The sequence below is a fragment of the Sphaerodactylus townsendi genome, linkage group LG11 (assembly GCF_021028975.2).
Source record: "Sphaerodactylus townsendi isolate TG3544 linkage group LG11, MPM_Stown_v2.3, whole genome shotgun sequence".
In the NCBI taxonomy this organism is placed as follows: domain Eukaryota; kingdom Metazoa; phylum Chordata; class Lepidosauria; order Squamata; family Sphaerodactylidae; genus Sphaerodactylus; species Sphaerodactylus townsendi.
In genome coordinates, this window is record NC_059435.1 from 36814446 (window position 1) to 36841132 (window position 26687).

Here is a 26687-nt window from a genome sequence, read left to right on the forward strand (position 1 = left end):
CAAATATCTGGGTGTAGTTTTTTCAGTCATCAGGATCCAGAACAGCCCACACAAAATATGTTATTGCTAATGCTCTGAAAAGTTCTGGAGCCATCAGGAAACTATTATTGGAATAGAGGTGGCCACCACACCGCAGCTGCCGTTAAAGTATTTAAGGCCAAATCGTTGGCACAACTATCCTCTATGGCTATACACCACTCACCATAACCGGCTCAGGGCTTCTGCAACCTTGAACGCCCTCAAATCAAAATTTCTGAGATTCTATCTCCTCCAGCCTCCCAAATAACATCCTCGAATCAGCGGCCCCACATTATAGAGACTGGACTAATCTCAGTACAGGCAAAAGTTTGGACACTCTCTATACTATATTGGCTTAAATTATGCTATTGCCAGAGAGGCCTTGTAAGACTACTCTTGTTTGATACATTTATTCCCCCATGGCTTAGAACAGTTCTTCAGAAATTATCTTACTATGGACTTTCTCCACAACTACTCACAAGTATGAACTATGACAGAGCCAGGGATTTAGTCAAACTCAGAATCACAGATGTGGAGAGGCAACATGATCTCAATAAGCTTAAAAACCCTATTTTTAATAAAACAAGGTTAAATAGACTTTCAATAATGCCTTATTTTAATTTGCTGCCCAATGTTAACCTTCGTAGAGCTTTTAGCCTACTTCGTTATAATGCCCTTTCGCCTTGTTATACCAGTGGGATTTACAACAAAGTTCCAATTGAGGGCAGAATTTGCAGCTGTCAAATGGGGGGGCATTGAAAATACAGAACATATTTTATTTGATTGCCCTTATTATGATAAAATACGTTGGATGCTCATTCCCTACGACCAGGCTAATTCTTCTTTGACTAAGAAAGAAAAGTGTCAAATATTGCTATCAGGCACAAATAAACATCTAACACACACTGTTGCAAAGTTTGCCTGGATTTCTAGTAAAATTAGGAAGGACCGACAGAGTTCCACTGGAGCAATAAGCTAATTTTCGTTTGTTAATAGCTAGGATACTCGATATAGGATCTGTATGCACATTATGAATATTTCTGCTCCCTATTAACTGTATGCTGCTATTTTTTTTAATCTGTATTAATAACTGTGCTTTTTATATAATTTTTAATTTTTGTACTTTGCTGGTCAATGACCGTAAATAAACTGACAACAACCAGTTGTTAAATTATTTGATATTTATTTGACTATGTGATTTCAAGGTCTATTGCTCCAGCAACAGACCTCAGGAATTATAGCAAGAAAAGAAAAGTCTGTCTGATTCTTTTGAAATGGTGGCTCGGAGAGTGGGAGAAATTGCTGTGATGTGGGTGTGGAAAGGCTGGGAAAAGCGAGAATACCTGAAAAAAGCTTAGCACATAGCCATCTCCTTCACTTTCAGTGCAATGGGAGAGAAAAACTCACACTTCAACAGGTTTGGAAAACGGCAGCGATTCTCTGATCTGAGAGCTCAGTGAGTTCCGAAGAGGGGGAAATGTATGCATAACTGAGAATGCAAGCTGAAGGGAAAGTGCTATCAATGTGAAGGCGACCACAAGTGTATAAATGGCCACTTTTTCTCCATAGTAGTTTAAACCACTATCTTGCCTTATCAACAGCTCACATCATCACATATCTGTGCTCTTCAATGTTTCCATCACAACAACCCTGGGGATAGATTGGTTTGAGAGACATTAACAGGCTGAGGTCACTCGATGTCCATCTTGGTTGAAAGAGATTTGAACTCTGAGCTCCACACTCCACAATTACAAATGATCTCCAGTTCTCCTGGACAAAATGGCTGCTTTGGAGGCCAGCATTATGCCCCACTGAGGTCCCTTCCCAGTATCTGCCCTCAAATTTCCAGAATTTTCCCAGTCCACAGTGCTCCTTGAATAGCATTGTAACAATCACGCATGAATCAAAAGGGATGAAACAAGACTTGAAATGCAAACCTAAACAGAATCACACTAAGTGGATATACCTAGAAATGAGTGGGGCTTACTGTCAAGAAAGATCTTTTAGGATAGCAGCCTGAGTCTACTGACTTCAATATATTTATTGGGAAGAAATAGCTAAAGCTATTCCTCTTTTGTTGACTGTTGAGTTTCCTTAATTCATTAGGCAATTGGAAAATGCAGTGGAATTGCAGTCATGGGGAGAAGGTAATTGGTAACTTCTAGGGAGGTTATAAATGGAAGCGGAAAAGACTATGAATGAAAGGGCTTAGAGTAAAAATAAGAACAGTGAACTAAGATTATTCCACAATGGGATAGTTAATCAGGATGCTGGTTTGCAGTAGCATAGTTGGAAAGATGGGAAACTCATATGTCAAATCAGATTATCTAATTCAGTATTATTACCCTAGCTGTTTTGGCAGAAATGTATGCTGACATACTTTTAAGAGGAGGTATTTAGGACTGAACCACACTGACTTTTCCCTAGGAAAAAATTGTAAATGTATATCACCCTAACAGTACAAAACTATAGAGGACTCCTGAGAGCAGTAACAAACAACACAAGCCTTTATTGGCATATAAAACAGGACAAAATTTTAAAACAAAACAAGGTTAAGAAATACAGTTAAAATTACTAATTTTCAGTATAAAATTTGCAACAGTTTCACAAAAGAGTACATCAGAGCTGTTCAGGAGATTGGGTATCTTATAACACTCATGCCACTGAGAACATTGCAAGAAAATGGAATTCATGTATTTCATGCGTATCTTATTGTATTTAGGGCATAGAAACAAAGAATGGTCAAGTGTTTCAACCGTAGTCATACCACATGAACAGTAGTCATATCTCCTGAGAGCAGTAGTGGTTAACTGCAGGTGCACTCTAATCTGGAGGAACTGGATTTGATTCCCAGCTCTGCCACTTCAGCTGTGGAGGCTTATCTGGGGAACTAGATTAGCCTGTGCACTCCAACACACGCCAGCTGGGTAACCTTGGGGTAGTCACAGTTTTTCTGAGCTCTCTCAGCCCCACCCACCTCACAGGGTGTTTGTTGGGAGGGGGGGAGGGGGGGAAGGAGACTATCTGTATCCTGCAGTGTGTGACCAGCTTTTAGAGATTGCAAGCAAGATTGTGTTTATTTAGAAAGAGTAATAAAAAGGCAGTCATGGTTTGATTTATGATGACAGTGAATGGCGAAGAAGGAAACTGGAGGGGACCAGATAACAGCTGAATTTTGGGAAAAAATTTTGGGGAAAAATGTATTTTAGTGCGCTTGAAAACCTGAAGGAAAATTGGAGTTGATTTTAAAAAATGGATTTTTAAATTATAAATATACCAAGCAGACTGAATTCCTACCTTGGAGTTTAAGGGTGATTATGGCTGCATGTCAAGGCCTACAAATGATTAAATTACCCATCAGGAAGGCTTTTTGCCAGTGTAGTTCAAGGTTACCCTGAAGATCACAATCATAAGTAACCTTCAACACTGAAAGTAATTCATGAAGCCAGAGATTTAATTGAGATTACAAAATAGTTGTATAGCACAATGGATACTGTGGACGTTTAGGGAAGGGTAGAATCAAATGTGTTTGCACCCTTTCATTAATCTGCCTCACAACCTAATTTTGAGGATAAAAATGAAATGTCCTTATGTATGTTCCCTCAGTGTTGCTGAAAGAACCTCAATTCACAAGTGTGATTGGAATATTTGATACCTCCTAGAAATGCTTTGGATTTCTTATTCTACCTTGGTAAAAGGATTACCAAATGTTTCTGAGAGAGTTTTGCCAAGAACAGAGTGGTCTTCACCCTTCAGGCTGGCTACAGGAGAGTTCACTTCAGCATTCCTGCTTGGCTTTCATCTCTGCTGAAGCAGAACAAGAAATGTAGGCAGATTCCACACGAGCCAAAAAGAGCAGTGTGAAACCGGTGTGAAACCGGTATAAAATGGTTTAAAACGGTGTAAAAGGGTTTACACTGTTTTCACACCACTGTTTTTGGCCCATGCGGAATCCGCCGTAGAAACTTATTTAGTTTGCTTTTGTTACTGCCATGATTTATGAGACCATCACAAGCCCATTTTATTAATGCAAGGCTAAAACTTATCTGGGAGCAATTCTATTTCAGGGAGGTTTTCTGAACATGAAGTCTTTCCATTTTGTGTGTGTGTGTGTGTGTGTGTGTGTATGTGGCACTATAAAGGCAACTAAAACAATTGCACTCATTACCAGAAGGAGAATCATACTGGGGTATGATTAAGATGTTCTCATTTTTAAGAGAGGAAATTTTATCAAGCTGAAAGTACTCTGCCCTCAGCTCATCACATTCCCATTTGAGCCACATGTAATTAGGCACAGAAACCATTAAAGGAAGTTCACAGTGATAAATCTTAACAGTTTTCTGTGGTTGTTTACATACACCTTGAGGAAGGATTTTTGTTTTAAAATCTATTTAATTCTACAGCAAAGGGGCTTCTGTTGCCTTCATGCTCAATTATAGTTAAAACTGATGTCACACAAGTGCTATTTAAAACATCTTTATCTCCCTGTTGGTATGATATGTAAAAAATTTAGAAGTGATTGTACCTGTTTTTTAAATTAATTGATGACTTTGGAGGAAGACAGATGTAGTATCTCATTGCAATCTTCCTACAATTCTATAGAAGTGTCCTATCTGAAGTGTATTTTGGGGTTGCAACCCTATGTATGTGAATCTGAGGCTCATTTCGCACATGCAGAATAATGCACTTTTAAACTGCTTTCAATGCTCTTTGAAGCTGTGCAGAATGGCAAAATCCACTTGCAAACAGTTGTGAAAGTGGTTTGAAAATGCATTATTTTGCGTGTGCAGAAAGGGCCTGAGAATGAGGCTCTTGAGTATAGGGGTCTAACTATTGAGTAAGTTTCCATAGGATTGGGTTGTTATTTTTTCCTCCACCATTATTGTTTCCCCAGGAATTTTACACATTCTGACTGACTTTTAAGATATTTGAACTGTTCCTTCTTGCATGAGAATTTCTCTTTCATTACTTTTAACAGAATTTTGAAGGTTAGAAAACTATGCTACTATGTTTTCTTCCAGTGTGGCATAATGGTTACAGTGTCATACTTGATTTGGGAGATCTGTGTTCAAATCCCTGCTCTTCCATGGAAACTGCTGGGTGATCTTGGGCCACTCTTACACAATCAACCTACCTCACAAAGTTGTTGTGAATACAAAATGAAGGAGAGTCATTTATGACAGCCTTCAAGCAGCAGCTGTATGAACACTTGGAGATGCTTTGGGCTGATCTTGCATTGAACAAGGGATTAGAGGGCCTATATGGCTCCTTCTAATTCTATTATTCTATGTAAATTGCTTTGGATCCCCATTGGTGAGAAAGATGGAGTATAAATGAAGTAAACCAATAAACAAAGGATTTCCCAGTATTGAGACAGAGTATTAAACCCTGATGAAGATTATTTGCTTTATTGAATGAAGTTCAAGTAAACACACTTCCTATATTCTCAGTTTATGTGTGAGAATAAGAAGTTATGAATGATCAATGGCATATCTCCTAGCACATGTCTGTCTGTCCAATGACTCTAAACTTCTCTGGTCATATATAGTAACTCAAGTTCCCCTGGACTGCTATATTCCTGCTTGTGTATAGATGGGAGAAACATTTCCTACAGGTTAAACAGATAGTGTGATCAACCTTGATCAATTATGGAAAACGCATGATATAAACTAGAAGATAAAAATGGTTTCTGGGCTAGTTTTGCTTGTTAATCTAGCAACCTATTTATAGATTATTTATCCTCATCTAATTTATCAGGATCCAGATCTGAAACACAATTAGCTCTCCCAATCCACTTAGATTTGCTTCTGGTTCATGCTGATAACTATTTCCTTGTGTTCAACGGGGAAAGGGTAGAAATCTCTGAAGCATTTATGTGAATTTGTAACCAGATTAGGAGGGTGAAAGAAGAAAAGATCAGAACAGACGTTAGCAGGTAATCTAAGTTATGACAAGATGAGCAGACATTTCATATAGCAATGTAACACCAGTATTTCTAGCAGCAATACTGAAGCAAGCTTGTCTGCATTTAGTTATCACATTACACTGCATGAGGGATCTGTTTTTATGACAGTTATGGAAAGCAGGGATAATAGATTTGTCAGGTACTGTGCTTGCTGTAGATCTGGAGCTGTCAGAATATTTCTGCAGCAGGCATCCATCAAGAGGAGAAGGGAGCAACAGATGATGTATCTGGTCTTCTTTTACCATCACTGAAGAAATCTTTCCTTATAGCATTCTTTGTTATCAGCCTTAGCATGCCACCAAATGTTTAAATCCCAATAAATTATCTTGAGAAAATGTGGGCTAAAATAATATCAGTCATTCTCTGATGAGAAATAATTTCTGCCTATAATCCTGAGTGAGAATTGTGCAAGGTATTGATTTGTAGTCCAATGTAGAAGATTTTACATTACTGCTGAAAACCAAGGCAAAATGGCACCCCATTTACCTAGGAGCAAGTATAAGCAAACAAAAAAAGTACCCATAGTATTAAAGGTAAAGTTTGTCAAAGCAGACATTTTTGTTTTGTTTTGTTAAATAACTGAATCATTTATGTCTGATAGAATATAAAGTATGTGGAGAAATATCTGCAGCTCCTTCATTTGTTGTACCTAGTTATTCAGAACTAGGCAGAGGGTAATCTTCTGAGATGCACAAGCAAGCATCCCAGAGTTGGGAATGATTTGGGTCCTGTAAGATCATTATTGCAAAGAAAGACCACTTGATTTGCTTAATTTAATTCATGAAGATACATTGGGGGAAGCATTTTTGTTTCATTTTGTATTTGCAAAAAATTGGAAAATAGACAGTTTATTATGGAATCTATTTTTGGTTCTTTTTTGTCCTGCAAAATGACAGTTTAGGAAAGAATTTAGCATCTAGTTATCTCCTGAAGACCAAGAAATAGCTTGAATACAATGGCGGGGCTACCAGGGGACTGGGGGGGGGTGCGCCACACACTGGGCACACGGCTTTGGTTCAGGTGGGGGACAGAAAATTCCCACGACCCCTTCTCCCCTTGTTGGCTGACCACTCAGCTCACCCCTGCCCCCTCCCCCTGTGACGCCCCCCACACTTACTTTAACAAACAGAGCAGGCTGGAGAGGAGGCTTGCCTGTGTTCCCTTCCAGGCTGCAAACGGCCTGGTGGGAACTACATTTCCCAGGAGACCCCTGGGAAATGTAGTTTCCACCAGGTCATTTGCAGCTTAGAAGGGAACAGGCAGGCCTCTTCTCCAGCCTGCTCGGTTTGCTAAAAAAGTGGGAGGGGTCGCTGCAGGGGGAAGCCGGGGCGTGCAAAAAAGCCAGAGTGTGCACCGGGTGCACTATGGCACAGAATGGCCTCTGCTTGAAGATGTGTGACTGTATGAGACTTGACATACAGACTTGATATGACAGTCTGTAAGCCTTTTCTCTCTACTTTGTCTCTACTTTCTAACCCAAGTGGGAATAGCAACTCATGATACAGAATGAAAACTGTTTAATATTTTGAAATTTATTTAATCTACATTATTTATAGTCCACTTTTCTCATTGATACTTAAGGTGGATGATACAATATAAATCAATGCAACACACACGCACACACACAAGTTTGTAGTGTGTAGGAATAAAGACTATTTCAACAAATAAAGACTATTTCACTTCATTGAAAAAATCAGCAAACTCAAACTCAACCCCAATGACAAACTGATCAGTTTTGATGTGGTGTCCCTATTCACCAAGGTCCCCATAGCAGACACCATGACACTCATTAACCAGAAATTCCCTAAAGACATCACAGCCTTGTTTCAACATTGTCTCACTACCAGCTACTTCCAGTGGGATAACGAATACTATGAACAGAAAGATGGGGTAGCCATGGGTAGTCCTCTTAGCCCTGTAATAGCTAATTTTTATATGGAACATTTTGAGAAACAAGCCCTGAAAACAGCACCAAAAAAGCCCACCATATGGTTCCGTTATGTAGATGACACATTCACCATTTGGAGCCACGGAGAAGAAGAACTAAACAAGTTCCTGGACCATATCAACAAGAGATCCACACAAACATCCAATTTACTATGTGGAGAAAGAGAAAATGAAGGAAAACTGCCATTTTTTAGATGTTTTTTAGTCATCCGCATAAACCAAACCAGCAATTGGGACACTTACAGTATACAGAAAACCTACTCACACAGACAGATATTTACACAAAAACTCCAATCACCATCCAGGGCAAAAAAAAGGAGCACCCATACAAAAAACTTTGGTACATCAGCGCAGAACAGAATTCTGTGAACCTCACCCTCCTACAAGATGAATTGAATCCACCTAAACAGGGGCTCTCTACAGGCTAATGGTTACTCCTAATACACAGAGAAATCAGAAGGGCTGCAAGACTTTCAAGAACAAGCCACATGGAACAAAGATAAAGAGAGCCATCTAGAGGGGAAAAGTGTTCTTACCTATACATCAAAGGAACCACTTGGATCGCATAGGAAAATCTGATGAAGAAGCACAACCTACAAAACAATCTACAGACCCACTCAAGAAAGGAAAATTCAACCCAGATGCCACGCCTGTTCAGCAAAGGATAAGAGGGATCCTTTAGCTACTGCAGGAGCTCTATCGCGAGATACCATGCAGCTGTGGACAAGTCTACATAGGAACCTACCTCAAACGCAGCTGTGCCTATTGGTGACATCGTATCAAACGAACTACGAAAGGCACTGCAGACTATTTCAGCCAGAAAAAATCAGCAATAGCAGAACCACATGATAAACCAACCTGGACATAGGAATATTATTTAGAAAAAAAACAGAAATTCTGGACCACTCCTGACAAGAAAGCCACTTCATGTCAGACTACACACAGAGAAGCAAATTGAAATCCATAAGCACATTACGGGACAATTTTAACAGGAAGGGAAGAAGAAATCTATGAAAAATGGAACAGTGGCTGCCATAGTGTTGAAAGTAAATACTAGGAGTCAAGTACAGTAAGTCTGACCAGGCCTCCACACAAACACAGTGATGACCATAGACAAAAGAAACAAATGCCAGGATACTACTATTCAGATGATCTCACCTGTGACCTTGCTATCTCCAGTGTTACGCCCAATGCTATAATAGTCTTCCTATTGTTACTCATACTTCCATTCAGATGTTCACCCCTCAACTACTTGACCTTGGATTGCCTTCTTTGTTACTCACAGACAAGGTTTCTCCACCCACCCTGGACACTCCAACAGATATATACTCCACTTGCTTTCCCAACATCAGATCCTCTGAAGATGCCAGCCACAGATGCAGGCGAAACGTCAGGAGAGAATGCTGCTAAAACACGGCCATACAGCCCGGAAACCACACAGCACCCAAGTGATTCCGGCTGTGAAAGCCTTCGACAATACATATTTCAACAAAATCGCATGCTCAAGGGAAGCTGGCTCAGAAACAGGTTAAAAAAAACACTGTGGTAAAAGTGCTCAGGAAAACAACGGTGGAAAAATAAAGGAAAACATTTCTGAAACCAAATGGAGAAAAAAAGTGTGGATTTCAAAGGAAAAAGTAGCGTTTGGTGGCAAGCTTCACTGACAACAACTCATGTGTAAAAGATTTGGCTCTAGGAATTAAATGGCAATCCTGCTGTTAACAGTAGAATTTATAGAATGCAACCCAGCTTGGGTGGGATCTTCATTTCTCCAAGACATTAAATAATGTATTGGACATTTCGCTGTAGGTTAAGGCAACTTTCAGACTTTGGCTTTGGTTATATAGCTTCAGAATTATAAGAGGTGGAAAGCTATAGACTTTGAAATGGAGTAAATTAGTAGCATCCTTTGCTACCAGCCATAATCCCTACATCAAGGGTCCCTATGATGCCTGCAAGCCCTGTGGCATCCACCAACATTTTTTCTGGTATCTGCGGAGTATTTTTAGAAAGTAGGCTGGGCGGGGTAGGGCTTTTGCCCAGTCAGGCTTCTGACTGGCTATTAACAGGTTTGATTGGCTGCACAGATTTAAAAAAATGTTTTACTTTGGCAGCAAGTTAAGCTATAGTAGTAGCAGTTAAGCAGAAATAATTATTTTGTGGCTGGCTCTGTCTCCTGCAGCAGCCTTTTGTGACAGTCATTTCATTGCTGCACCCTCCATATGCCAAGTGAGCCCACAAGTTCAAAAGGTATGGGGACCCCTGCCCTACATTCTCCCATCTGAATGCAGTACCAAGGAAGTGGGATACGTATTAAATGTAGAGATGAGCTTCTTGTTCTGGAAATTCTGTCATCTAGGAAAACGTTTTTGTAGGAATTTTTAATTAAATAAAGATTATTAAATAAAATTAATATGGTCCATGAAACCCATGCATTTACAGAACATTCTTCCAAGGTTTTTCTCCTCCATGCCTCCAAAATAAATGGAACCCACTCTCATCTACCTTAACTTCCTTGGATCATTTAAAATTTATCTGACAGCTCTTAAGTGGAGGAGAAATATATGCTGTAATAATGAAAGAGATCTGCTGTAAATAAATGCACAATTTTATTATTCTTCATCTTGTTCCATTCACTGTTTGAAAAGCTTGTTCAGACTTGACAGATCAATATGGCTGCAATAATGCTTGATATGGGATAAACACAGAGACCACAACAGAAAATATTTCTCTGTAATGGGTTGACCTAACAACACAGTGCTCACTTTTACAAAGATACAGACTACAATGTGTATGGATTGTATTTTGCCCTCCCCCCCGGCCACCTATTTTCTGCTGATATGGCATTGTTGGAGGATCAGAAATAGAAGTTCTGGCTTTTTGCATTGCTATAGAAAGTGTCTTACATTCTGTATGCAAAAAACTGCTATTGCAGTTTTGATAAGAAAGAAAATAAAATGCTGCCTGCCAAAGCTAGAGTTGGCTTGGCAGGACGTGAAAATAATTTGGCAATAATAGATGAGACTGGAATCTCATTTGTCTGCAATGCCTTGATGGAAGAGTGCTCCAAGAAATTCATTTTGTCTGCAAAACATTGTCTCTGCTAGACAGCTGAACCAGGGGTTTTGACATGGGCACTAATTATAAGAGCATGCAGTGGATGTTGGAACTGCAAATTGCTGGAGAAGTACAGTGGACTTCAGTTATATTAATTCTGGCACAAAATCTTTTTTTTTTTGCACTGGTCCACTTGACAATGCAAAAAAAGTTGTTTGTAGATTTATTAAGGATCAGATGGTTACTAGAAACCTTTAATTGGCTCCATTCCTTATACTGTAAATTAGACTTCGAGAAAATCAGAACTGGAATGTGTCATATGAAATAGTGGCTTTGAAATTTTATTTATTTGTTCCAGCATTTTTATCCTATTTTTAATCATGGAAGTTTAGTTCCCAGGTAGTCTACCACTTTCTCAGTACTGACCAAGTGTTACCAACCACCAGAGAGGTCCTGGGGTTCTGAAATAACACCTGACTTCCAGGCCGCAGAGACCAGTTTTCTTAGCGGAAATGGCAGCTTTGGAAAGTAAACCTTATGGCCCTGCTGGGGTTCCTCCTCTCCTCAAACTCCACATTCTGTACCTAACCTGCCCCTCAAATCTCTGAGACTTTCCTGGAGTTGGCAACTCTATGATCAATCCCAGACTTGCATAGCTTCTTCAGAGTTGCTATACCATGTGGTTTCCAACCATACCTTGGTCCTATTTTGTATTCAAGTAATCACTGAACCCCTTCCACACATGCCGAATAATTCACTTCCAATCTACTTTCACAATTGTTTGCAAGTGGATTTTGCTGTTCCGCACAGTAAAATCCAGCTGCAAAGTGCATTGAAAATGGATTGAAAGTGCATTATTCTGCATGTGCGAAAGGGACCTGAATTGCAGCCCAAAAAGAAAGGTCCAATTCAAAAGTTCAGGACATGTATGGAACAGAATCCCAACAGATTTGGATGAATCCTCTTTGAACAGTACATCCTCTTTGAACAGTCGTGCTGCAGCTGGAGAATTACCGTGCCAGGGAGAATTTCCTTCTGCCCTGAATATAGCAGGGAATTATAACTGGGAAATGTATTCTAGCAAGTAATTTTCCATGTATAGTCTAGAATGCTACAGTTCCTTTGATAGAACTGTACCATGAGCCTCTGCCAAATGTAAAGTGGCTCTGAGTCAGACAAAGGTTTTGAACAGCATTTTTAATGTGAATGCACATCTATGTAGCTTTCTATTTCTTTGAGGTATTGTTAATAAACTGTGCTCATAATTGCACCTCACTCTGATGTTTTAGTGCCCACTTTGAGATGTACATATTTTTCATTTTGTGTTTTGTTTATCATTTATCCCTCAATATGTGTGTACATGAGAGAGAGACATCCAGAGAGAAGTCTGTAAATTAAACAGATACCTACCTTGCTACAATCAAGGACATGTAGTTTCAGCTCTGCTAAGCCTTTTCCCCTCCTCTTTGCTCCTTAAGATGATTTTATTGGCCATTGTTTATTTCTGTCTCAACTCTGGACTATTGTGGCTTGTCTCATTGTCAAATTCAAACACTATGGTTTTTAATCCTCCTTTATAAAAGACTGACCTTCAGTTTAATTGGCTTTTCTACCTCCTTAGCCTTCACCATCTGCCTTAATTCTACTGCTTTTGTTGCACTGATTGATGCTAAAGGATGGACTAACGTATGCTTATTTCAATCTTGTGGCATTGAGATGCTTCCCTTCCTCCCCCGTTAAGCAACTGAATGCTATTGCTTCTTCTCTGTTCTGCTGAATGCCTGAACAAAGGCACTGTTCCAGAACATTTCTAAACCCATTTATGCTTATTTTTTTCCTGACATACTGATCGTTTTGACTAATTATTTTAAGATTTTTTTATCCTGAGTCATCCTCTGCCCATTCATATCATTTTTTGCCCCACTTCTGACAGCACCTATCCTAAAAATAATCAACTCAGAGGAGGATTGTCTGGAACATTTCAGAATATGCAACTCTAGGGAACTATGTCGGGTTTTTCATTCTAGCATACAAGCACTACACTGCATGCTGGGAGAATTTTCAAAGAATGGACATTCTATCTGTGTGCAGCAGTTATGTCACTTGAACTCAGATCTCTCAGCATGTGTGTTGACTAAAAGCTCTCTCTGTGCATGCATGTATTTCTGTCAGTTCAGATATGTTTAACTGTTCTGCTTGAAGTCTGAAACCTGTAAACTGTTAATATGAAAAGAATTACTTTGTGTTGTTGTAAAGTAACAAAGTAAGTAAAGTAAGATTCAACCGCTCTCTGTGTGGGAAAGATGATTTTTTTTACCCCTGAAGAATAGTCAGCTGATCTTAACCAATGCAGCAACCTAGTCTCCAAACTTCCCTGCCTACTCTGCTTGGGATCATATAAAAGAAAAGAACTGGTGGATCCAACTTAAAATAGTTTTTCCTTCAAAAGATTACTCAAAGTTGGAGACTGCTATGATTTATGGGCTTTTGCACCACCTATTTTCTTAAATCTGAAAGGAATATTTAATTTATGCTATGTGAACTATTTGAACTAGTACTGCTAACAAAGGACATTAGAATGTGGGTTACTAGTTTGTTCATGGCCAAAATGCATCAACTAAACATCCCTAAATTGATGTTAGTTGCTGCCATGGAGAAATTGGCAACTTCAAAGGGTGGACTCTGTGGCATTACATCTCTGCTCAACTCTCTCCCCTTCCCATACTTTGCCCTCCTCAAGCTCCAGCCCCAAATCTCCAAGAACTTTCCAATATGGAGCAGCCAACCTTAAGATGAAGTTCACATTTTGCAAGCCCTTGAAGCTGTACTAGAATTGTGCTGTTCTCCATGCGCTCACTCACACACATGTTCAAACTTCTCAAACTTTATTTCTGGTGCAAAACGGAGAGAGGTCAGTCAGCAGAAAAGTTGCCTGCTCAAATAACCAAAATTAGCCCTTCCTCATTCACAAAAAAGGTTTTTTTCATTCAGAAAGGCAGACAATAGTGCTTCACATGTGCAGTTCAGTATATTAATGAAACCCTACATGTATCAAGGAACTCGTCCCTGGTTTCATTTGTAAAATGAATGATTGCTGTCTCTTTTCTATAAGCACATGTACACACATAAAGGGGTGCATTCACTTTAACGTGTGAACAGGACTTCTGTGAGGCAGGGATGTGTGTAAGTAGCTTTGGCATCAATCTGTAGCCACCCAGATTAACTTACACACTGTGGTATTCCCCATATTTTAATGAACATGATTATGGTTCTTAAACAAAGCTATCTAGTACATTTTTTATCCAGAGTAACACACTTGTTACTAATTTTCCCCATTTTGTTTCTTCACTGATCTTCTGAGGAAGATGAGGTTTGGGGAGATTGGCCTAAGGCAGTGGTGGGATCCAAAAATTTTAGTAACAGGTTCCCATGGTGGTGGGATTCAAACTGTGGCGTAGCGCCAATGGGGATGGGCGGGGCACGACGGGGGCATGGCCGGGTATTCCAGGGGCGGGGCATTCCTGGGCGGGGCTGTGGCAGGGACGTAGCTGCTGTGCCGGTCCTTGGGCGGGAAACGAATGCGCGCAGGCTGCCACGCACGCCGGTGTACCTCCTGCTAGATTGCTTCAAGTTCTGCGCGCTACTGCTGAGAGGAGGGGCATAACTAAGGCAAAAATCACATGGCAAAATCACCAATTAGTAACCCCCTCTCGGCACACACAAATAATTAGTAACCTACTCTTGGGAACCTGTGAGAACCTGCTAGATCCCACCTCTGGCCTAAGGTGAACTTGGTAGAATAGAGACTTGAACACTGAACTTGAACACTAATCTAATAACATTACAAAGCATAGGAAAGAATTAAGGGTCTGCCATATGTTAGGTCCTCTAGCAGAAAGCAGGCCGTATGCCATGCTACATGTGCCTGACCTCAGCAAAGAATCTTGCCCCCCACCCCACCCCACCCCACCCCAGTTATCAATCACCATTAATGAGAGGACAGGAAGGAGCCAGGCATCTATCATTCCTGGATTCAGACCAGTTGAAAATTCCTTTCCTGTGGAACACTTGAACACAATGATAGTGTTATTTGTATTTTATTTTGGAAATCTCTGTTTCAAGAGCCGAGTGTGGCTGTGAAGCAGGATAGAATAAAATGAATAAAAGGTAGGGAGGACAGCAGCATTTGTGCTGTACGGTATCCTGTGGGAAACACTGTTAAGAGAATAAGATTGCTGTCCTTTGCACATATGGGACTCATTTCCAAGTAAATAGAGAACTGGTCAATATAACTCATAAGACTAGATCTTGCTTTAGAGATGAAGACAGGGAGAGAGAGAATGACACTTTCAGTTGGACAACAGCCAACATCATGAGAAAGCTTTGGATGCTGTTGCAAAGGAAAATGCATTAATGTGCTTGAAAGGAGATTCAGTAATTTTCTAATGAACATGAAGTAGGATTATGGAATAACTCATTTGAATGATTAAATTCAAACAGGAATAGGACAGGAAGGCCAACCATTCAGAATATTTTTCACAAGGCATTGAAAACTGCCTCTTGACTGTTTTACTTTATTTACTTTTCTTAATTAAATACACAGGAAACTTGTTGAAAGTGAATAAAGCTCTTCCCCAAGCTGTACCAACTATCTTGACTCTGTGTGAGAAGCCAGATGTCTTTTTCAAGGGTCCTAGATGCCAAAAACTGAAGCTACATTGAAGTGACACATGTCTACATGTCCATGTGATACCTAAGCTATCAAGGTATCATACATTTCAAACACATCTCTTCTATGCTTTTCATTATTTTGAGCCATAACAAATTCCAGGAGAAGCATTTTCAGGTTTAGCTTCCTTTGGAAAAGACAGAGTTTCAGAAAGATACAACGTACTGGTAGTATTTGGTTTATTTGGAAATATATACAAAGAGCATAAAAGAGGCACTCATTTTGCAAGCAGAAGAGCCTCCAGAGGGCTATTTGTTCAGACCTTCCCTGCCCCAGTGCTGCAGTCCTTTTAATTTAACTTTAGTTCAGAGACTGTAATTTCTCTCTCTAACTATTCCAACTGCAAATTGCTGTTTCTCACACATGCATCCCTGGGGTATTCAACTCAGACCTCAAGATGAGTGGGCCCAGAGGAAGAAATGGGAAGTGGGGGGAAGAATCCAGCTTTCTCCATTTTGAGAGAATATTTCAAAAAATGTTTTCATTTTATCCTTTGGAAAACATGAAATGACTTTCCAATTATTCCCTCAAAACATTTTCTAATAATTATAATGATAAAGTACTAAGATTAAAATCATTTTGAGGGAATGAAGGAAGCTTTGATCACAGCCTTTCCATGCTGTAGTCATTTACATTCCATTACATTCCACAATTTACATTCCACAATTTTTTACATTCCACAATGCAACTTCTTGCAATTTAGAAAAGCAAGTTGTTAGGTTTACACACTAAACCAAGAAACCAGAGGACATGCAAAATAATAAAGATCTTTTTTTAAAAAAATCCATTCAGGTCCAAGGATAAAAAAAAATCAGTGCCAAAAGGTATTGATTTAAATTTAATGAAGAAACTCAGTAGTAGCATTTTGAAAGATATATTGTCTCTTGTTTGAATGAGATAGAGTGGATTTTTAGCGACTAACTTAGTCCACAGATACCAAGATATGTACAGCCAAACTATGTTGGACAAAGAGTTGACTTTCTGGTAGTAAAGGAAGGCAGGTACCACATATTGTCATTATGTTTTCCCCTACCTCAAAGCAGTTGGTTATTTTGGACCAGTCACATACTTTTAGCCTAACCCACCTCACAAAGTTCTTGTAGGAGAGGAGACTAATGTAATTTGCTTTGGTCCTCGCTTTGAAGAAATATGGGTTAAAAATGAAGTACATAAATAATAAATATAGCTGAAGATTAGAGGAAGATAAAAGGTAGGTTGATGAATGGCTGAAAAGGAATGCATGGCCGTTTCTGCACAGCCAATTACAGCGTTGTGCTGTTGGTGTTATTGGCAACACTGCAGCAATGGAGCGTTCACATGGGCGGGTGCTCTGTAGACAGATAGCTCATTGACTGAACCCCGGGCTTTGCACGGCTGCACTTTGCAAATGGCTTTTTTTCCCCCCAGGGTAGATGTCACAGGCATTCGGTGCCAGGATTGGCCAGTGTGGGTCGCCATTGTGGGGGGTGGTCTCTGCAGCACTGATTCCTGGCAGGCACTTCACATGATGCTGACTGAGGAGTACCGTTGTTGAAAAGACACACTCAGTGAGCGATTTTTGAATAAACCGTTGTGGGCCCACTGGAGCATAGCCTCATTGCTGCAGTGTTGTTTCTGCAGCAATGGCTATGCAAACTCCCTGCCTATAACACTGCTTTTACCGTCCTTTTACCAGCTTTTTGGGCCCATGCAGAAACAGCCAATGAGATAGGGGAAGGAGATGGAGTTGCCAAAAGGAGGGAAGGGAGATAGAGGAAAGTGAAGTGCCACCCATGATTCCTTCAGTATTCCCTGAGATGCAAATGGGCCTGGCCCAGTGGCTGGCACCACACAGCTGAATCACATTTTTCCTAGGCAGAGAATGCATGGTAAAGGGAAGTGGGAAAAACATACGGTACGGTGGCAGATAATGGAAAGAGAAGGCCAATCAAAAGCAGAGTTGACTAGAAAATACTCCCATGTGATAAGAAAAGGACTTTTTGTAATCTGGAAAAAAAACTTCATTTACAACTCAGTCCCCTGAATTCACCTTCAAAATCTCCCATAGAAGCTTATTGTGATAAAGAAACACAAAAGAAGAATGATGATATACTTTATAAGGAAAGAATCAATAAGCAAGGGAAAATTAAAACATGGCAAGAGATAAAAGAGGAGGGCAAGAGAACACATTGGCTGATATATTTTCAGCTGCGTCTAGACTCAGAAGAGAATTAAAACTACAGGGAGGAATATTATGTGAAATATCAGACTTTGAAAAAGAGATTACTTCGCAGAAACAACATTTGATGTGAAGAATATATAAGATCTTGCTGAAATACGAAATGGAAACAGAACAGGTGAAGGTCTGCAGGTGAAATGGATGCAAAGCTTTAAAGAAGAGATAACTTTTCAGCAATTGGAAATGTTATAGTCCAAAAATATTAAACTTACTGTATGCCAAATGTTAAAAGAGAATTGGTATAATATGTTTATAGATGGTATATAAATGCAGAAGTTATTAGGAAGATGAGTAAACGTAGTGATGGTCTTTGTTGGATTTGTCAAGAGCTTAGGTATTTCTTTCACACGTGAAGGGCTTGTAAAAAAACCCCAGGAAGTATTGGATAGAAGTACATATGAAAATGCAAAAAATACTTAAACTAAAATTTCCTTTTATTTGTCAAAACTATGCTATTAGGCATTTTGTCTAAAAATCTTCCAAAGAAGCTTTAATGAATTATAATGGTACTTATTAATAGCTGCATGGGTAATAGTTGCACCCCATTGGAAAACTGAAAAAAATCTTAACATAGAACTCTGGGAAGATCAAGTTAGAGAATATGCAACAATGGCCAAATTAACAAATCTTGTAAACAAGAGTTTGATGAGAAATGGGAATTAGTATTGTAATTCTAAGATCCAGTGTGTTAGAGCTAATATATGTATAGTTTATGGGTGACTGTATTTTCTTTTTCCTCTTTCTATATTTTCTGTTCTGTTTTTAAACTATATTTGAGAAAATTAATACAAATATTATTTTAAAAAAAACAAAGGGGCATGTAAAAGTAGGTTGGCTTTGGGTAGGCAGGAGATGGGGTTGTCAACTCCAGGCAGGAAATTCGTAGAGATTTGGGGATGGAGCCTGAAAAGGGTAGAGTTTGAGGAGGGGAGGGACATCAGAAAGTTAATCCTCTAATAAATTCACTCTCCAAAGCATCCATTTCCTCCATTGGAAGTAGGGTTACCAACCTCCAGGTAGGAGCTGAAAATCACCCAGAATTATGACTGATCTCCAGATGATGGAGAGAAAGAGAAAATAGAGAGGGAGAAATGAGATACCTTCTGCTAGTTCTTGGGAGTTCCTTGTGACATATATAATGTGTACAATTCTTCATTGGTTGCTGCTGATTTCTCCTTGTTCATATTTCATATTTCAGTCTGGGCCTGAGATCATTTGTGTGTTCTAAGTTTTATGCAATACTACCACCTGTTTCATATTATAACTTATATACCTGCCTGTACCTCAACCCAATTTTTTTTAAAAAAACAGTGTGCTGTTAATATATAAAGCACATGAATATAGAAAGCGCATGAATAAAGCATATTAATATTTGTTTATTTCTATGCTACCTTTCCATCCAATTCAGGGTCCCCAAGGTAGTGAACATTACACAGGTTTAAAAAATAGAGAAAGGAAGTTCAAGATGTAATACATGAAATATCAACGTATTTATAGATTTTAAAGATTTTCCAGTTTGTCATGATGATGATGTATATATAGCCCTATCAATGTACATGGCACTTTACAGTTAAGTGGCTGTTTTCTACTTCAAGGACCTCAATCTAAAAATTTTTGGGGGAAAGGCACAAAAAAGGGAGGAAGTTGGGAATGAGAAGGAAAAATATGATTTCATTTCATTGACATGTATGTAGGCCTGATTTAAACGTGATGCTGTTGGAAAAAAATCTTTGCAACTTGGCACACACACACCATGTTACGGAACAGGGCCTCTAAATGGACTACGTATTCAGTGTTTGCATCATCCCATACTATGGATCTTTGGTGTTGTGGCTAACAACTCAATCAAATGAGACACTGGCACATGTAAAGTAGCATGGTGATTTTTTCTGTGTTGCCAGCATTACCTTTTGAATCAAGCCTTAGAGTTCAGCTAGACAGTACATGTCACAGTACATGTGACACAAATTGGCTTGGGGATTCCTTGACACAACTTGCTATCCAACATCAGGAAGCTAAAGTTCTCAGCAGCTAAAGTTCACAGCAGTTTTATTTGGTTCAGGAGGTTATTGTAGGGGGAGGAAGGAATTCACCTCTCATTGCATGTCAATTTCCCTAGTTGAAAAATGACTGGCACATATTGCAGTCAATACAAGCAGGACCTAGCAGTGGGGCAAATGGGGGCCTCCACAGCTTGGAAATGGCATTCGCGGGAGGGCTGATGCCCCTCCTGTTAGAGTATTTGGCATCCATGTATGTTTGAGTTTTGTAGGAGCAATATCACTTGCATCCTTGGGATAATGCTGAGCAGCTACCTAATTGAAATGGCCTTTACCAGCTGCTTAATTGGGGCTTGGCTTCCTGATATTAATGAGTATGTTTTATGCTAATGCTTGTGCACTCAAGTTTTTTACTGTTTTCTTTTGTATATATGTTTTGTAGCCTCCTTTATCTTTTTAAACTCTATATAAAAAGAGGTAACTTTCTTAACAACTCTGCTGCGTTTATTATTCAACTCTGCTAAGGATAGATTATGTGAGCAAGCCTTCTATCAGGTTTTGCACCCAGGTTCTATCACCTCCTCCTTTGCCACCATGCTTTTGAGCCAAATTGTGGTCTGGAGTGCATGAGACCATGAGTTCCCTTGTGTTCAGTTTGACTACAAGTCCTGTTAGGAGATTTCCCCCCCCCCACCCCCCACCCAACTTATGTCTTGTATATTAGATAGTTTGCTTCACAGTTTTGTTCATTGGGAAAAACTATGATCTGATTTTTTCATATTTAAATACCAATGTGGTTTTTAAGCACAACTAATTTTTGATGGATGAGGTCATTATCTGAAGATGCAGAATGGACTCTATTGCTAGAACACAATACTATCATCCTTGATATCCCAAATGTAAAGAATCTCCTCATTGGGAATGGTACATTTTGAGTTTAATTAATGCTGAATGCATCTGGGTCCTTCTGGCAACTATAGGCAGCAGATGTTAAGCAACACAGATAAAATAATTTCCCTACTTTGTCATTACTATTCAATTTAAGCTAGATAATGAAATCATATTGGTCAAACTAATCAGATATACTGGAATCTGCTGTTCATAGAATAGCAGTAGTATGCCCGTTCGTTAGAATATGATCTAATTGACTGGAAAATAATACAATGAACATATGTACCTTCTTCTTATGTATATTTAATAGTAGTAAATCAAACTTGGGAATAAATTTCATACTATTCTGGCAAAGTCATTTATTGCCTATCAGTGTGAAAAGGAGCACATTGTTGCTGGTATTTTAAGTGATTATACTTATCAAGGAGAAAGAAAGATTTGGTAGAACTGAAGTTTGACATTATTCTTCCAACCCCTTACATGCGTTCTGAAATGATACCAAATATCAGATTGCTGTTGTAGATCCCAAGGACAGGATTGGCTTTGACCAAAGGACCACTATCACTGTAATTTTTAGTGCAGAGGTATTCACTCTTCAGCTTGTAGAGAGAAACTTTCTCAGTTAACATCACCTAAAAGAGCCTAATTTACTTCAAACCCTTGTAAGGGGACTCAGGGAGGATTGAAGCTTACTTGTTTTTTTAGTGATGGCTATTACAAGGTTGGAATTGATAGCGGAGCCAGAAGTAAACCCGTTCCACTTCTGGACCTTTTGTCTGACTAAGGATTGGACTAAGTTTTATTTTTGTGTTAGTTAGGTAGAAGCCACATGTATTAGATAGGAAATAGGATTTATAATTTTCTCTGTATCTGTGACTGCGTGGAACCTCCTTGGCTCAAGGCAGGAATCCACCTTGGCCCCACCTGAGCCTGTCCTTTCACGTGTAAAGGCCCCTGATGGGCGCACACAAAAGAGGATCTCGGAGAAAGCGCCTCGCCCTGCCAAATCCCGTCAGCAGGCAGATAAGGGGCCATTGTCATCAAGCTCCATTTCCTGACCCCGAACACCTGAAGGACCCTTTGTGATTCTCCCGCCAGGGCATACGTCATTGCCTCGCCCTACTCCGGCGCAAAATCCAAGAAGGAGATACCCATCGAACTCTGATTGGTTCCTGTATGTTGCAGATGCATGATTGGTTGTTTTGAACTTTGTTAATGAATGGTGGTGGGCTGTCTTGGGCTCTCCCGGGCTCCCGACGGGAGAGAGCGTATTTAAGATGTTGTAAGGCTGCTAGGCAGCAGAGTGGCTGTGTGGAACGGAGGTGCTGACACTTAGGTCAGCATCTCAATAAACCTTCTTTTTATTATACTTGCTGTGTCAGGTCTTGCTTGGGTTCCTGGGCGCTGCCGAGAGCTGGGTACTTCGGAGTTTGTAAAAGTTACCAAGAGCAGCGCGGTAACAGAATCACCTGTTAACCACAAGCACCCCTAGGAAAGGACCAGACTAAATGTGGATCAAGGGTATGAAGGGTGTGTGTCTACATATGACACAGCTTTCTCTTTCAAAATCCTCTCTGGTTGCTGCTTGAAGCAATTAATACTCAGAAGCATTTAGTGCCTGTATGTTGTAATATTGGGATGAATCCAGTGGTAATTTCTGCTGACACAAGGGGTGGATGATCTTGGGCCAGTCACACTCTCTCAGCCTAACCTATTATTGTGAAAATATTTAATAGAGGAGTGTTTAGTCTGTTGCAATCAGAATAAACAAGAGTCCAGTAGCATCTTCAAAACTGACATAATTTTGTGTATTGTTGAAGGCTTTCACGGCCGGAATCACTGGGGTGCTGTCTGGTTTCTGTGTGGTATCAACTCAGCACCGATATACCAGCGCCACTTTCACTGAAGTGGAGACTAGTCAATGGATGTTTATGCCAGAATAAAATTATGTCACTGGGGTGCTGCGTGGTTTCCAGGCTGTATGGCCATGTTCTAGCAGCATTCTCTCCTGACGTTTCGCCTGCATCTGTGGCCAGTTGATATACCACATTTTCTAACCAGGTTTTGTGCTCTTTATCACACATCTGCCTTATTTCTTGATATGAATCATGCATTTGACACCAGGACAATGGTACTGCATAGTGATCATTGCTGGTAAACCAGCTTGAACAAAGGCAGATTTCTGTACCTTCACCTGATATGTCATATGATGGCATTTGAATAGAAATCCCATTAACCCAACCATTATAGTTATCTATACCCTTTTGTTCAAAAGGAAGGATACATTGACATTTTTTCCTTGGGGATTTTTACCCATTGCACATAAGAACATCAGAAAAGCCCTGCTAGGTCAGAACAAAAGGTCCATCTAGTCAAATATCCTGTTTCAAACTTTAACTAACCAGATGCTGTGAGAAGCAGAGGCAAGCTATAACTCTGGCTGTTTCCCCCTATAAAAATACAATTTGATGGCATACTGCCTCTGAGTATGGAGATTACTTTTAGCTGTCATGACTAATAGCCGCTGATTGACCTATCCTCCTTCAATCCATATTCAAAATAATCGAAACTAATAGTCATCACTACATTTGTGGTGGAGATTTCCATAAATTAGTGATGGTAGCTGTGCGGAAGCATTCCTTATGTCCAGTGGTGGGATTCAAATAATTCAACAACCGGTTCTGGTGGTGGGATTCAAATAATTTACCAACTGGTTCTGGAGGGTTTTCCGGGCTGTGTGGCCATGGTCTGGTGGATTTTGTTCCTAATGTTTCGCCTGCATCTGTAGATGCAGGCGACGAAGAATGAATCCTGAACATATCTTTCCCACAACAACTCAGAACCAGACCAGATAACCATTAAGAAACCTTACGACAATACAAATTTAACAACTGGTTGTTTATAAGCATGGTTTTAACAACCGGTGGACCTGCTGAATCCCACCACTGCTTCTATCTATTCTATATTTATTGTCAATCTATTTTTCTGGGTTGCCCTTGAGTTCTAACATTGACCAAACCTACATTCTGTTCCTTCTATCATTTTTTCCCTAAAGAGCCACGAACAGTTTAGCTTTTTCTCACAAGGATGATCTTCTAGTCCTGGATTGTTCTGATCAACCTTTTTCTGCATCTTTTCTTGCTCTGTGCCATCTTTTTTGGGGTGAGACAGTTATATGCAAAAGTATTTCAAATGTGTCCATACCATAGATTTGTATGAAGGCATTACGATGCTGGCTGTTGTATTTTCTATCTTTTAATCTCTACAATGCAATTTGCTATTTTTGCCCTCACAGCCTGTTAAGCTGACATTTTCATTAAACTATCAGCTATGATCTAAAATGGTTTTCCTGGTGAATCTCTGCCAGTTTAGCCCCCTTCAAACCATGTGTGGTTAATTGTTTTTCTTTTTTAACCTAGTGAGTATCACTTTCCACTCCTTGGATTGTATTTCTTGTTTGATTGCACATTATCCTACTTTGGAGAGGGCCTGTTGGAACTCTTTGCAGTTCTTTTGTTTCACAATTCAGAAGAATTGACTGTCATCCACTGAAGAGTGAGATTGGTGCAATGTTTGGACTTGTACCTGGGATTCCATCTTGCAAGACTCCACTTAGCCATTAGGGTCACTTTGGGCCAGTAGCTTATCTTCTGGGATTATGAGAGTAAAATGGGCAGTGGGTGTATGGTGTCCTAAGTTTTTAGAGGAGGGGTGGAATAAAGTAAACAAATGATGCATATTTGATGTCTATGAAGTGGTTATTAAAAGTGTCAACTGAGGTTTGTATGTGTGTATGAGATGAACTGCTTTGACCTGGATGGTCTAAGGTGGCCCAATCTCACCAGATCTCAGAAGCTAAGCAGGGTTAACCCTGGTCATTTGGATGAGAGACCTCGAAGGAAACCCAGGGTTGCTACACTGAGGCAGGTAATGGCAAACCATCTATGTTTGTCTCTTGCTTTGAAAACTCTACCGGGTCACCATAAGTCAGCCATGACTTAATAGCTTTTTCCATCACTATGAGATGAAACAAATGTTATCTGAACAAATACTGAAGTGATACTTATGAGCAATTAGTAGAACATTCTTTGGTCTGGGAGCTTTCTAAAACACTTGGATATTGTTCACCCAGGGCTGTAGCCCATGTACATTCACTTTATATCCTAAATAGATTGCCTCTGGTTTTAAAAAAAACCCACTTGCTTTTCTTAAGATGCAATCCTGCCCTCTTCAGTCTTTAAAATTTCAGCCAAATTTTGTAAATGTTCATGCATTGTGATTCCATTGACTAATACATCATTCTAGTAAATGGCTACATGAGGGATCTCTTTAATAATCCTTCCATAGCCCTTTGAAAGATTGTTGGGGCAGAAGAGACTCCAAAACTAAGCTGTAAATGCCTGCTGTGGGTCCCCTCACCCAAGGGAGTGGGCAGTTTAACCTTGGAGGTGATTCCATATAGACTATAAAGATCCCATTCTGGGAATAAGTTTTCCACCCAAATATCCTCAGGACATTTTATTTCTTTTTTTTAAAATGCTAAATTAGCATTTGTTTCCTGAAGTCACTTTGAAAATGTTTCCTACTTGCTGTGTGGAGAACAGAAGATGTTTTACTTTTCCTGCCTCCTCCAAGCTCTTTCTTTCAGTTTCCAGAAATGGGGCCTACCCACTGACAGAGATGACAGGCAGCTCCGAGCTGGAGCTAAGCTGCTGCAACCAGAGGCCCTAGGCTCCAGCAGCTGCAAGGGAGATGCTGTTCAGCAGGCAGTACGGTGGAGTGAGGCTGCAAGGGGAGAGGACAGGGAAAACCCACCTGGAGTTGGACAGACCTTGGCATCTGCATGGAACACTGAGGTGGAGCCAGGGGGAGGCAAGGGGGAGGCAGGTACAGTTCAGGAGAAGGCAAGAATTGCCCCAAGTCAATCAGAGCCTTGAAGAAAAGGCTCTGAGCCAGCACTGAATTGTTGGGTGGCTGGGATGAGTCTGGGGGCAGGGAGGATTCCCTATGAAGGACACAGGGAGAGGCACAGCCAGGGCAGGATAAGGCAAGGGAAAATCCTGATCATGCCGGGGAATCTCTCTGCTGGTGTCAGAGATTGCATGTCTTGTGCCAGCTCTGCAACCCATTCTGAGGAGACTAACCCCTTGGCTTGGCCCATGTTGGACCCTTGTGGTGAATACCTTTGCAGAGTGAATCCAGGGTGACAGGCTGATAATGGTGACAGGCCTCATGATCCACTAGAAAGAGTTTCATGCACACCCACTGAAAAAGCTACTGAAAAAGCCAATATGTCATTCTACACATCAGAGATTACGCAGCATAAAGTACTTCATGCTCTTCATGTTGTCCACGTTAATGCTCTTCATATTGCCATCTCTGGTTCTGGGATTTGGGTTAAACTTCAGTTCAAAAGGCACCAATGGTGTTCCTGCCGAGTGAGCTGCCTCTAGGGAGCTGACTGAGAGGCTGACTAAAGACCAAGTCAGACTGAGAGACCTAGGGCATTTCCCCACTCACCACGATCCTCCCTATGCCGCACGCTGGCTCTGCGCGGGGTCATCAAAGTGGAAGTTTACAAGAAGCGCCAGGTGGGATGCCGCAGGGCTGAGAAGCCTTGAACACAGCGACAGCGTCCCGAAGCGGCTGTGCCTAATACGCCACCCTGGGTCATAGGTAAAGAGTGCGAGGGGACCCCGCGCTACTTGAGGAGAGTAGCACGGGGCTTAAGGTAAGTGGGGAAAGGTCCCTAAATAAGAAACCTTCTTAAATCGAAGCAAAGCGGATGTGTCAGTGATGGGATTCAGCAGGTTCAGCTTTAGCCAGGTGGGGCGAGCTGGCTATTAAAATGGTGCTTGTAAA